Source organism: Chiloscyllium plagiosum, unplaced genomic scaffold (genome assembly GCF_037043375.1).
Source record: "Chiloscyllium plagiosum isolate Xiang-an unplaced genomic scaffold, Cpla_swu_hap1 HiC_scaffold_21, whole genome shotgun sequence".
In the NCBI taxonomy this organism is placed as follows: domain Eukaryota; kingdom Metazoa; phylum Chordata; class Chondrichthyes; order Orectolobiformes; family Hemiscylliidae; genus Chiloscyllium; species Chiloscyllium plagiosum.
In genome coordinates, this window is record NW_028270159.1 from 100,863,693 (window position 1) to 100,878,415 (window position 14,723).

General features: G+C 41.3%; 1 pseudogene; it reads left to right on the plus strand.

Annotated features, from left to right (window-relative positions):
• The first annotated feature begins 4,009 nt into the window (after positions 1 to 4,009).
• On the plus strand, positions 4,010 to 12,761 carry LOC148146546 (putative G protein-coupled receptor 139; annotated as a pseudogene).
• The last annotated feature ends 1,962 nt before the right edge of the window (positions 12,762 to 14,723 follow it).

The window sequence follows — 14,723 nt, forward strand, 5'->3', positions numbered from 1 at the left end:
TAGATCTCAGCGAAGATCATAAGGATAACTTGCCCCAGGGTAAAAAAGAAACCATTGAGGGGGACAAAGAAGTTCATTTTGTAGTAAAGTGAGCCACATGCAATCACAGTGTTGTTATGCTAGGTGTGGAGAAATCAGACAAGCCTGGAAGTTTTGCTGGACTCGTAACAAAAAGCACAGGGAAATGAGATAACTTCCTCGGAGTGTACAAGATGATCAGAAGTTAATTAAGGAGGAAGTGCTAGATTTGCTTCAAAAATATACATGCAAGGGATACATTGGCCAGAAGTAGTATGTAAAGAGGTTACAATATTAAGGGACACAGGATCCTATCAGTCTGTAATGCTGAAGGATGAGAAGATATGCACTCCTGAGGGACTATTGCCAGTACAGGTACTTGTAACAGGAATTCATGGGGAGACAAACAAGTGCTCAAATATATAAAGTGAGGCAAGAGAGTCCAGAGGAGAGTGGAAAATTTTTTCCGAACAAACTCTCAGCTGCAGGAATACAATTTGTCCTTGCAAATGATATAGCTGAGAGAGCGTAGGCGTGCTGCCTCATCTACTTGAAAAGCCAGTGGTGACACAGGCAACTGAAGAAATCAAGAATGTTTTTCCAGAAATATTCCCGGATTGTGTGATCACAAGATCAGAGGAGCACAAGTTGAAGCAGCAGAGATCACAAGGCATAGAAAAGGAAGCTGACAAAGCTTTATCCAATACGTTTTTTTGATCAGGTACGTGGCACAGAGCAGGAGCGAATAGATAAACATGCAAGTATCTTTAGCTCTGCTAAACTGATTGAATTACAGCAGAAAGATGAGAACTTAAAACACTTGTATCAAAAGGCATTTAGAGAGAAGGAGAGTGAATGCATGCCTGTGTGTCTTTACTAAACAAATGATGTCTTTCTAAGGAAATGATAACCAATACACTTACAAGCCGATGAGAAATGAGCAGGGATTCATCAAATTGTTTTGCCCATAGGGTATAGAAAGGCAATGATGCGAGTGGCATATGAGTGACCACGTGGAGGTCATTTGGAGGTGAGGAAAACTCAGGTAAAAATACAAAGGCATTTTTTATGGCCTGGACTATACTAGGATGTCGTTGAATTTTGCCAGACGTGTCTAACATGTTGGCTAATCAGAAAATCGCAGGCAGTAATAAAGCCTGCACCTTTAATACATATTCCAGCATTGGAGGAACCTTTCGCAAGAGACTTGATTGATTGTGTAGGTCCCCACCTCAAACAAAAAGTGGGAATATGTATTTATTACAATAATGGATGAGTAGTCTAGAGTTCCAGAGGCAACACTACAGCTAAAATGTTTGGAGAAGAATTTCTTTATTTTGTTTATTGGATACGGACTATCGATTGAGATCCAGTCAGATATAGGATTAAACTGCACATCCAAACTATTGAAGGATGTTATGGAAAACTTGGGAATAAAGTAATTCAAATCTATTGTGTACCATCTGAAATCGCAGGGAGTGCTTGTGAGATGGCATCAAAGATTAAAGCCCATGTTGCCGGCTTACCGTCAGGGTCAGACAGATGATTGGGATAAGGGGGCTCCGTTTGTGTTTTATGCAGTTAGGGATACTTCGAATGAATCGACCAAATTGAGTCCATTTGAATTAAATTTTGGGCATGAACTAAGAAGACCATGAAAATTGATTAAGGAGAAATGAAAAAGTCAGAATTCAGAGACCACCCATTTGGACTATGTGTTAAACTTTCGAGAACGATTAAATAGAGCTGGAAAGATGCCGAGACAGCATTCAAAGTATCACAGCGTACATTGAAACAGGAAGTGCATAAGAAATCACGATATGGCAATTTTGCAATTGGGGACAAGGTATTTGTGTTATTTACATTTATAGGTGACCCTTTAAAAGCAAGGTTTAATGGACCTTATCGAATTGAAAGGAAACTAAGTGAGGTGACCTACTTGATAAGGACTCCAAACAGGAAGAAATCTCACGAGAGCGTATCATGAGAATATGCTCAAAAGGCATTTTCATAGGGAAGGAAGGCAAGAGGAGAAGGTGTTAATGATTACAGCAAAGAAGGAAGAAGCAAGTTCAGAGGATTCTGAACTGGACAGTCCTCAAATCAGATTAGACAATGAAGAAGTCGTCAAAAGTTGGGGTAAATTATTGAGTTACCTTCCACAAGAAAATCGAAATGACCTGAAAAAGTTATTACTATCACATGGGGAGATCTGTGGAAATAAACTGGGAAGTACTAACTTAATTGTGAATGATGTAGATATAGGAGATGCAATTACAATGAACAACATTCTTGTGGGCATAACCGTCCAAAGTTGGCACAGGTTCAGAAGGGGATTGCATGCTCCAAGATGGCATATTCAAAATAGGATACAGTGACTAGAACTCACCCTTAGTCATGGTGACAACGATGTTACCAACGATTAGGTGTGGACTATTGCAAACTCAACATGTTGACAAAGAATGAAGCATATCCAATTCCACAGTCGGAGGACTGTGTCGAAAAAGTGGGACAAGCAACTTATAATTCTAAGTTTGACTTGCTCAGAGGCTACTGGCAAGTATCTCTGTCAGAAAGAGCAAATGAGATTTTGACTTTCGTAACGCCAAATGGACAATATCAAATCATTCGGTGCGTAAAACGTTCCGGCCACATTTAACAGACTGACTAATAAGGTAATTGCTTCATTTGGTACAGAGATTAAAGGGTATTGCGAGGTCATTTTGCTTATATGTAAACAGATGGGACTTCAGGCCATCGTTGTCATATTATGGAAGCTACCTGTACAATGAAAGGGGAGAGGTCAGCTCTCGACCTGAGCAGTTCAGTTCAGGCAAGAACTAGTTAGGAGTTCAACAATGAGCTGTGTAGAAATTCTGTCTCGCTTTCTGCCCTTCAAACTTCAACCTGGAAGCATCTGCTCCATTTTTGTTTAACTGATTTTTAAGTGGGTTTGCTTATTGGGAATGTTGTGTGTTTTTGGAACAGCATAATTAAGTCTGGTTGAGATAGATTAAGTTCTGGAGGGGCTCTATATTCTGGTCCTTGTGTTTAGTTGGGTATTTTGGTGATTTTTTTTGTCTGTTTTAAAACCTGTAAGTCAACCTAGCTAGCTTACTCTGTGTAATTCTCACTGTACACGTACTGAACCAAATTGAAAAGTTATGGTCTGGATTGCCTGCTGAATAACGTTTTGAGTGTTCTGCCTTCGTCCATAACAATTATAAGACAGTTCGTGCCAGGAAGCAGCTGTCAGGATGGAAATATCGTGCCGCATTTCTGAGGGTGCTCTGAATGGAATCTCCTTCCAGAAATACAGAGCTCCCTTCTTTGATCAGAGACAATGGGGCTCAAGTGGCTATCTGTGTGAGATGCCTGCTCACAGAAAATCTCTCCATTATTTTGTTGATGTAAGAAGCAACAATGAAGGAGAACCTACACCTCAGTACGTGAGACAATAGCTTTATTACAAACAGTAGCCCATTGTTCAACTTTTTGAAAATATTTGAAAAGTAGTCTTTTACCTTTTAACGTTACTTCTTTATTTTTTGACTTCATACTAAGAAGGATTGTAATGTTTAACTCTTAACTTTGTTTCTATACTTTTCTATTATTGGCCCAATGTTTTGCACCAAGGTTCCTTAATACCTAAGATGGTGCTGGAAATGGCGAGATTGCACAATTTTCACTGCACTCAGGTACTTCTTTCCTTGAGTACACGTGACAATATAACTTAGTCCTACTTCTCGGGAAATTAATGGCATTTCTGTCATCAACACAGATCCTGTTGCGCTGTAACCCTCAGAGGAAAGTGCTTTATTTGATGCTTGTTTAGATTACTATGACTAATGTAATTAGTGATTCAAACAGATTTCGGGCCTCACAGGAAGTTTGGCTTCCAAATAAAATGAGGTTATCTTGACAATGTTATTGTATTTCGGCGGACAGAATCATTGTCTCTACAGCAACAAATGGACCAGCGTGGAACAGAATGAAATATTCAGCAATCTTACAAATAGCAAGAATCTACTACCCGATACTTGCAACTATTGGAATTCTTGGTAAGTGATCAAATCCACGAATATTTGTGTTCAACGTGTTTAACTCTACTCCCCATTCTTTTATGAAATTTGACACACTTTCCCCACTTTTGCTGACTTCCAAGTTACGCATTCCTCATGATTTCACCAATAGTGTTGATTTCCATGTGCTGAAGCTGTTTTATTTAAGAACGTTTCACAGAATAATTAGTGCAATACTGAGGAGGCTGAGTCAGCATTTATTCCCCATTACCGAATTACACTTGAGAAGATGGTGGTGAAGGGCCTCCTCAAACAAGTGAAGACCAGTTGTTGGAAGAGCACCCACATTGAGTCATGCAGCACAGAAACTGATCCTGACGTCCACACTTGCCCGCCTATGGCCCACGTCCTGCTAAAGTGTTCCTCTTCAAGGAACTGTTCAGATATCTTTCAATTTATCCATAAAACTGAAGGAAGGGCCATGTCTTTCCGTGATAGGAAAGTGAGTGGCTTGAAACGAAGTTGCTGGTGTTGCCATTCCCATACATCTGCTGCTTCGAGACAGTTGTGGTTGTGAGGTTCAGAGGGGGCTGCCCGAGGAGCCTTGGTCAGCTTCTGCAATTCATCTTGCAGATGGCACCCACTGCTTTCTCTGAACGATAGTGGCGGGTCAGACTGAAGCTTTATGGATATGATGACAATCAAGCGGGCTGATATTTCCTGGAAAAAAGGCAAACTACTGCAGAGTATCTTCAGTAAAGAAAGGAAATGTTAGATAAACCCGAAAGAGTTGGCGGTTTCTGTGTAGAGTTAGGAGGTGGGTCTTTGGCTGCAGAATTCCTAGCCTCAGACATACTGTTATGGAAACAATCCTGATGTGGCTAATCCAGCGCAATGTTGGATCAATGGCAATCCTCAGGATGTTGATAATGGTGGTTCACGTGATGGTAGTGTCTCTGAATATCAAAGGGGGATGGTTAGAACCTCTTTTGTTGGAGATAGCAATTGCCTGACACTTGGGTGGATCAAATGTTAATTGTTACTTTTACAGAGATCATGAGACTATGAAGTAGAGGAGCAAAGCTAACCCATTTGGCCGAACGAATCCTCTAGGCCAATCGATCATGGCTGAAGGGTTTCTGAACCCCATTCTTATGCCTCCTCTCTGCCACCTTTGATTCCCTTACTCATCAAGAAATGATCGCTGTCTTAAATGCACACAGTGACGGCCCCCGCAGCCTTTCTATGACAATGAGTTCCACACTTTCTGGCTGAAGACATTCTCACATCTCAGCTCTTCAAAGTTTCCCTTCCCCCTAACACTGTGTCCTCGGATTCGAGTCTCCCCTCCTAGAAACATCTTCTCCACGTCCTCTCTATCCGTGTCTCGGTGTTCTGTAGGTTTCAGACTTCCCCTCATTCATCCAAACTCCACCGAGTACAGATACATTGTCCTCAACTCCTCCTGAAATAACAAATTATTCTTCTCCAGGATCATTTTTGTGAAATTCCTCTGAAACCCCTTTAAGACCAAGACATCATTCCTTAGACTACATGTTCCAAAATTACTCATGATGCCTTGAGTGAGTTGTAAATGTCGCCTAATGAGAATATGAAAATAATGAGTACATGGAACTTTCACTTTTATTGTGTATATGAGCTCGTTACCTTTTCACATAGTTCACTATGATTTCACTGTTTTGTGATTATTGCAATAATTTTCCAGTGATTGTTACTTATGAAATATATTCCCCAATTGCTGGTGATTACATGGTCCTGAATTCAAGCTTATGTATGACTGATTGTTTTCAAAGGCCAGTTATTGGAGGAAGATGTAATATTACATCCAACATTATCAAACACATCAATGCAAAATAACCTCAATTTAGAACCATCAGGTTAGTCCCACCATGTTCGCCTCATATAATTATTGATGCCACTGTATTTGTCCGTTATGAGCTTGAATAAATATTTCCTCAGTATGATGCCTGTGATTAATTAATATGTACTACGATAATCTGACTGTTACAATTTAATCTGGTCGAGTTGCATTGCCTCCACAGTAAATTGCTGGCAACATTCAGCTCTCCTGTCTCGATGCTCTGAGTCCCAACCTGTGGACCACTACAAGTCCCACCTGCTTCACAGATGTGTCATGACATCTCTTAAGAGGTTGATTCGAAAAACATATGGTTGCGTTTAATTACCTGGTGTTGTCATTAAAGCCAAGTCAGATCATGTGTGGTTTTGCAGGACATGTTCAGATTTTTCTTCCAAAATTAATGTTGAGTTAAATCTGGTATTTTTTCCCAGAAGTGCACATCACGTTTATTTGTGTAATTTAATGTTATAAAATTGTGAAACAAAGAGGATTGATGAGGGCAAAGCGGTAGATATGATCTGTATAGACTTCATTAAGACATTCGACAAGGTTCCTCACGGGAGACTGGTTAGAACGTTATATCTCATAGAATACAGGGAGAACTAGCCATTTGGACACAGAACTGGCTCAAAGGTAGAAGACAGAGGGTGGTGATGGAGGGTTGCTTTTCAGACTGGAGGTCTGTGACCAGTGGAGTGCTGCAAGAATCGGTGCTGGGCCCTCTACTTTTCCTAATTTGGACAAATGATTTGGATGTGACCAGAAGAGGTACAGTTAGTAAGTTTGCAGAAGACACCAACATTTGAGTTGTGTGGACAGCGAAGAAGGTTATCTCACATTACAACGTATCTTGCTCAGATGGGTCAAAGGGATCAGAAGTGGCAGATGGCGTTTAATTTAGATAAATGCGAGGTGCTGCATTTTGGGAAATCAAATCTTAGCAGGACTTTTCCACTTAATGGTAAGGTCCTCGGGAGTGTTGTTGAACAAAGTGACCTTAGAGTGCAGGTTCATAGCTCCTTGAAAGTGGAGTCGCAGGTGGATGGGATGGTGAAGAAGGATGTTGCCATGCTTTCCTTTATCGGTCAGTGTATTGATTACAGGAGTTGGAAGGTCATGCTGCAGCATTGGTTAGGCCACTGTTGGAATATTGCATGCATTCTGTTCTCCTTCCTATCGGTAAAATGTTGTGAAACGTAAAAGGGTTCAGTCAAGATTTGCAAAGATGCTGCCAGGGTTGGATGATTTGAGCTATAGGGAGAGGTTGAATAGGCTGGGGGCTGTTTTCCCTGGAGCGTTGGAGGCAGAGGGGTGATCTTGTGAGGTTTATAAAATCATGAGGGGCATGGATGGGATAAATTGACAAAGACTTTTCCCTGGGGTGGGGGAGTCCAGAACTAGAGGACATAGCTTGTGGGTGAGAAAGAAAAGATATAAAAGAGACCTAAGGGGCAACATCTTCACGCAGAGAGTAGCACGTGTATGGAATGAGCTGCCAGAGGATGTGGTAGAGTCTCCCACATTTTTAACATTTAAATGTCATCTGGATGTGTATATGAATAGGAAGTGTTTGGATGGATGTGGGCCGAGTGCTGACAAGAGAGGCTAGATTGGCTTGGGATATCTGGTCAGCATGGACAGGTTGGACCGAAGGCTCTGTTTCCATGCTGTACAACTCTCTGACTCGATGACTCTGAATGGATATTTTGCTCTACAGGTGGACCAACAAGATAGCATATTTTGTGAGAATGATATTTGTTTTCCATTAATTCTGCTATTTCAGCACTTTCATACTCTCTGAATTTTCTTCCACAGAACAGTTCATATATAATCATAGAATGACAACAGTGTGGAAGCAAGCCATCGAGTCCATCGAGTTCATACAAACATCCAGCACAGACACATCCCTCTCCACGATCCGTGCAACTTTGCACTTTCTATGCCTCATCGATATGGGCTGCACATCCCTGAACATGTGGACAATTTGGCATGGCCAATGCACACTAACCTACAAATCATTTGACCGTGGGAGGAAAATGGACCACCCTGAGGAAACCCATGTAAACATGGCGAGAATGTGCAAACATCACACAGTCGCCCCATGTTGTTATCAAAACCGGGTCTCCGGCACGGGGAGGCATTAGTGCTTACCGCTGAGCAACCATGCCACCTTTGAGCCGTTTCTCAGTTTCTGTGCACCCTCGTGTCGTTGTCAAAGAACAAAGAGCCTAACAGCACAGGAACTGACCCTTTGGCCCAAACGAGCTTCCGCCGATCCAGATCTCAACCTGCCGCCTTTTTTGTAAGGATCTGTATCCCTTTGCTCTCTGCTCAATCATGTATCTGCCGAGATAAATCTTAAATGTCGCTATAGTTCCCTCTCCAAAATCCCCACTGGCAATGCATTCTCGGCACCTACCACTGTCTGCGTGAAGAACATTCCACATATATCTCTGCTGCTTTTTCTCTCTCACTTTGAACTTGTGACCCCGAGTAATTGAATCCTCCACTCTGGGAAAACGTTTCATACTATCCACCCTGTCGAAACCTCTCATGATTTCGCAGAACTCAGTCACGTCCCCCCCCAACTTCCTTCTTTCCAATGAACATCCTTCTAATCTACTCATCATCTCCTCAAATCGAGCACCATCCATGACAGACAACATTCCATTGAACCTTCGCTGCACCCTCTCCAAATCATCCGCATCCTTTTGGTGACGAGGTGATCAGAACTGTGGCCAGTATTCCAAATGGGGCCGAACCAAAGTCTTATAAAACTGAAACATGGCCTGCAAAGTCAATATCCCGTCCAAAGAAGAATACCACGCCGTTCACCAGACAGTCCTCTCTACATCAAAGCTTCTATTTCTGAATGTGGTTCTGAATGCTTTCTTCTTGGGGTTCTGCACTCAGCTGTTTGCAAGCAGATTTGTTTTTACAGTTCAAAGTTCAAACATGGCTGTATGTTAATTTTGATGATTGAAGTATTCAACAAACTTTTTTTCTGATTCCCTGGAAGTCTTTCCTCCCATACGTTGATCTACTCTAAAGCTTGAATTCTCACAATGTCATTATCGTTACAAACCCATGGTAACTGAAGGATCTTGATTGGGAATAACAGCATGCTACATCGAAGCAGAAATAGGCTATCCTCAAGCCAGCTGGCTGTTCGATGAATTCAGGGCTAACCTGTTATTTCGTGCTGGTTCCACATATCACTTAACTACATGAAATTTCAAAAATCTAACTACCTCTTCTTCAAGTAATTTCAGCGAGCTAACTTCCAGAATTTTCAGTGTTTCGAATTCCAGGCAGTCACTAATCTCAGAGAAGCAATTCAGTTTTAGCATGCCCAGTAAGTTTGAGAGTGACACCAAATTCCGTGGTGAAGTAGACAGTAAAAACGTTTTCTAAAATTACAAGGGGACCTTGAACAATTGGGCCAACAGGCCGAGGAGTGGCAGATGGAATTTAATTGAGATAAACATGAAGCATTGCATTTTTTTTTACCAGGGCAGGACTTATATAGTAATGGAGGTTTCCCGGGACTGAATGTCAAACAGAGAGGCCTCATGGTTCAGGTGCACAGTTAATTCAAAGATTTGTCGCAGGTAGACATTTGGAAAATAAGGCATTTGGCTTCCTTGCCTTGTAGCTCAGATCAACGCATGTCAGAGTTGGATTGTCATGTTGCATTTGTACTGGCCGTTTGTGAGGCTAGTTTTGGAATATTGTGTAAAATCATGCGGGGCATAGATAAGAAGAATAGCCAAGCTATTTTCCTTATGGTCGGGGAGTCCAGGATTAGAGATCATAATTTGAAAGGAAAAGGAGAAATCTTTCGGAGGGTCCTGAGGAGCAACGTCCACAGACAGAATGCCCTTCGTATATGTCGTGAACTGCAACAGGAAGTGCTGGATGCAGGTGCAGTTAAACTTAGAATGTATTTGCACAGGTGAAGGAACAGTACAGCTTTAGAGGGGTATGGGTCATGCACAGGCAAGTGAGACCAAATTAGTTTGGGGAAACTGGTTGGCAGGGACAAGTTGGACTGAAGTGTATGTTTCCGTGATGCATGATTTTATGATTGTCTGATTGAAAACAAACATCACATTTAAGATGAGTCGCATCAGAGAAACGTTTAATAAACACTATCTATTGCTTCATGGAGTTGTGTTTCATTAAAGGAAACAGACCTCTATAAATAAGAGCCAACGTACATTCCCAGTATTCAACTTATTTATCGCTGAAGCTTACTTTTTCGATGAAATCTTAGAGTAACATAAACCGATCTACACTTTAATTGGAAACCACCACTTTGGCCCCTGGAGGTGGCAGCCTTAAATAGTAATGAGGGACCCATATGCTAGCGGGATTATTGAATTGCATTTGCAGAAGTAGAATATTGGAATGTGGTTTAATAAAGCACGCATTATAAAGCTGCAACGTAGCGATAAGGGTGACTGGGAAATATCACAAGATCATGGAATACTAGCGGTCATCTATAAAGACTATCCATCACTGACCATCTAGTCACATTGTGTTTTGGATTGGGAGCGTATGTAAGTAATTAATAACATGATTGTTCTGTAATTGCTAAAGGTGGGACAAAATAAATGCGCAAAGGTTTATATCTTTCCTTTGTTCAGTGAAGAAGCTTCTGAACCTTCAGATGTTTCTACGCATTTGTTTGACATCAATTATCTCTTTGAAGGTAGAAGTCGAATCCGGGGATCAAGTGACTTCTTTTGTCATTCCACCCAAAAGCATTTGTTTCATGCCAAAAAATCTTTTCAATGCAAGTTATCTTAAAATGAACTTACATATTCAAACTGAAATCTGGATTCATATTACGTCATTTCTTTCATTCATACGTGGGACATGAGCATAATTGGCTGGGCCGGCATTTTTTGCCTGTCTCTCATTGCAATTGAGAGGGTGGTGTTCAGTTTTCTTCTTGAAACGCCGGAGTCCACCTGCTGTGAGTTGACCAGAATGCTTCAAGAGAAGGAATTCCTGGATATTCACCCAGCGACTGTGAAGTAACAGCGATATATTCCGAAGTCAGGGTGGTGAGTGGCTTGGAGGGAAATTTGCAGGGGATGTTGTTTCCTTGTTTGGCTACTGTCTTTCTGGGTGGAAGTTTTTGTAGATACGGAAGATGCTGTCGTGACATTTTGCAGTGAATCCTATCGATAGCACGCAATGCACCGAATAAGTGTTATTGGGTGGAGGAAGTGGATGATTTTGTGGATGTAGTGTCAGTCAGGCAGGCTGCAAACACACCTTCCAAATACTGGATTATTTTTCTGACAAAGGACCACATCTACTAAATTTTATAATGATTCTCACATGCTCCTATACATCCCCATCCCCCGGCTCTTTCGCACTCAATTTGCAGCTCCTGCAGATTTGTGATAAGCATAAGGGAGAAAGCATGGACGCTAGTAAGTGACAGGGCCAGTCCAGTAACCTAAACCTCATATTGGACCATTTGATTTCCCCTTCCAAACAAAAATTATCCTAGCGGTTCACGTGCTCAGTTTCTGCCTGGGTGAATTGATGTAAAATACCTTGTCCTTATTCCCACTTTAATTTGTTTTGCTTTTCTCCATGTTACCAGTTTGATAAGCGTGGAAAAGGTTATTAAACGTTTGTTGAAACTGTCAGCATCACATACTTGCATTAAAATATTGCATTCATTATAATTGTCATTCCTCGCTGATTGATTTAGTCTGTTTGTCCATTGGTTAAAAGCTCATCTTTCTTCTCTCCTGGAGTTTGCTTGAATCCATAATTCCATTGTATTTTTTCACCATGAATGTTATAATATGAACCTGAGTCAACTGGTTTGATTTAGATGACCAGTTAACCTATTGTTTTTGCTATGACTATAATCATGCGGAGGTGCATCTCTCTTTATTTTTCTTACAGTTAACGTAGTGGCAATTGTGATTCTGAATCGAGGCAGGTGTGGACTCTCTCGGTGCATCACTCGCTATTTGTTAGCAATGTCAACAGCAGATCTACTTCTCGTCATCCTTAATGTCTTACTGAACCGAATTAACAATCTTTATTTCGCAGTTACTTTCTTATCCATTACTCCAGTGTGCGCTGTGAGAGTTGTTCTATTCCTCGCAGCACTGGACTGTTCAGTTTGGTTCACAGTTGCTTTCACATGTGATCGGTTTGTAGCAATTTGTTGCCAGAAACTCAGATCAAGATACTGCAACAAGAGAACTGCATTTGTGGTCATAATAACTGTGAGCGTGGTGAGCTGTTTGCGCTCAATTACTTGGTACTTTGTATTTATTCCTTCGTTTGTTATTGACAATATACCATGGTTTTGTCTCGCAGTACCAAGCTATTACACATCATTATTTTGGAAAGTGTACGAATGGGTTGACAGTATAATTACGCCGTTGCTTCCAATCGTACTGATTTTGATATTCAATGCTCTGACTTTCAGACATTTTATAATATCCAACCGCATCCGCTGTCGCCTTCAGATCCAGGGAAATGGACAGAATAATACTGACTCAGAGGTGGTAAACCGGAGAAAATCCATCATCTTGCTCTTTGCATAGTCTGCTAATTTTATAGTGTTGTGGATGACCTATGTCACACGTGCTTTAATATGGCAAGAAACAAACTATAATTATGAAGACCAGACTTCAAACGACCCAATATTTACCTTTCAAGAAATTGGATTCATGCTCCGGCTTCTGAATTCGTGCACCAATACCTGTATTTACGCTCTAACACAAACAAAATTCAGGAAGGAGTTAGTCAATGGCATAAAATACCCGTTTATTCGAAATGTTAAGCTATGCAAATAAGCATACAGGTCTGACCTCTATTTGAAGACATACTTCTAGTCAAAAATCAGGATCTCCTTTTTGAAAGAGCTTTTGGAAAATCTCTGGTTTCACTAGCTGAAAAGAAATTCATGTCCTAAGAATTTGAAAGAACATTTCCAGTTCCTCAACTTGTAAATAATTCACCCGATGGAAAAGATATGAATTGAAATTAGCATAATTTCTCAAGTAAATTGTGCCTTTCTAAAGCATGTTGCTGCTCAAACGGCCGTGTCATTGCTTTTGTGCTTGATGTTAACACCCTTCCTAATTTCTATAATTTTGAATTTTCTGATTAATAAGTTTCTGTTCTTCTGCCGAAAGGGCAGTGGCAGCCTCATGTGAATATGTTTACTGACCAAATACAAAGATTAAATGTAAAATCTTCCCAACTGCTGTCGCTGAGGAATCTGACATGACAACAGCTGTGACCAAAATACACAACGTTCAGAAGTATTTTCCACAATACACAGTCTCTGGCATTGCTTCATAAAAAAAAAACACTTGAGTGATCGTTCATGTTGTTGTACACCATATCCCACAATCCATTCTTGAATCTGCCTCATGGCCAACACATCTGAAACTTCTTCTTTTGGTGTTCCTTGCATGCTCCTTTTCAGCTGTTATAGAATACCATTTGAGTTTTCAGCTCCAAAATGAAGTTGTGAGCTGTGCGCATTAAATGCAAGGCACATTGGATAATGACCTACTTCACCATGTCAGAACAGTTTCCCGAACATTGAAACTGAACACCAAAAATCACCGTGAAAGAAATTCTGTGGACTGACACTAATGATGAAGAACATTCTTGACCACTGTGAACGAAATCTTTTACGAGCCAGGATTTGCAGAGGTAAATGGAGACAAAATGCGCGATCTGCTTTGATCAAACGATGAGCCCATGGTAAACACGGCGACTTGCACCCTTCGTCTTTGAAATAAACCCTTTGTTGACCGAAATGGAAATGAGTGTCAAGTGGTTGGGTTAGCATTGTGAGCAACGTTGGGCCCCATACCTCGGGAAATATGTATTGGCCCTGGAGCGGGTCCAGAGGAGGTTCACGAGAATGATCCCAGGAGTGAAAAGGCTTAACAAATGAGGAACGTTTGATGACTCTGGAACCATACTCGGTGGACTCGAGAAGGATGGTGGAGGTGGTGGGAGTGGGTGGGGGGTCTGACTGAAGCATTCAGAATACCGAACAGTCTGTATGGAGTGGATATTGGGGAGATGTTTCCATTGTCAGAGAGATGACAACCTGAGGGCACAGCCTGAGCTGAATGGGAAGACATTTTAGAACGGATATAAGGATAAACTACATCAGACAAAGAGTGGTAATTGTGTGGAATTTATCACCACAGAAGGCGGTGGAGGCCATGTTATCGAGTATATTTAAAACAGAAGTGAATAATTTTGTGATTGCCAAGGGGATCAAAAGATGGGAAATAGTGGGAAAATGTGTTAGAAAAACCTATCGATGCTGAGTGAATGGTGGAGCGGACTCGATGGACGAATGACCAAATTTCTGCTCCTATCACTCAGAGTATTCTGGTTTTAAGTAATTCCTCTCAAATAAGGAATGCATGACGCTTCATGGGAATATTGCATAGATGGTCTATAACACAATAAGGCAATAATAACTGAGGCTGTCCGTGTCCTGAAACCGATCCCACAATTCAATAGGATCATGTTGGGTCTGACAGCTCATGCATCCACTTTCCTACAGATTCCCAAAAGACTAAATTCCTCGACTGATCAAAAATGTGTTTCTCTCAGCCTTAAACATCCAAGAGGACCCCACGCAGCTTTTTTCCCCTGCAATAGGGAGTTATAGAGTTATAGATTCATACAAATGTACAGCACAGAAACAGACCCTTCGGCCCAACCCATCCATGCCGACCAGATATCCCAACCCAATCTAGTCTCACCTGCCAGCACCCGGC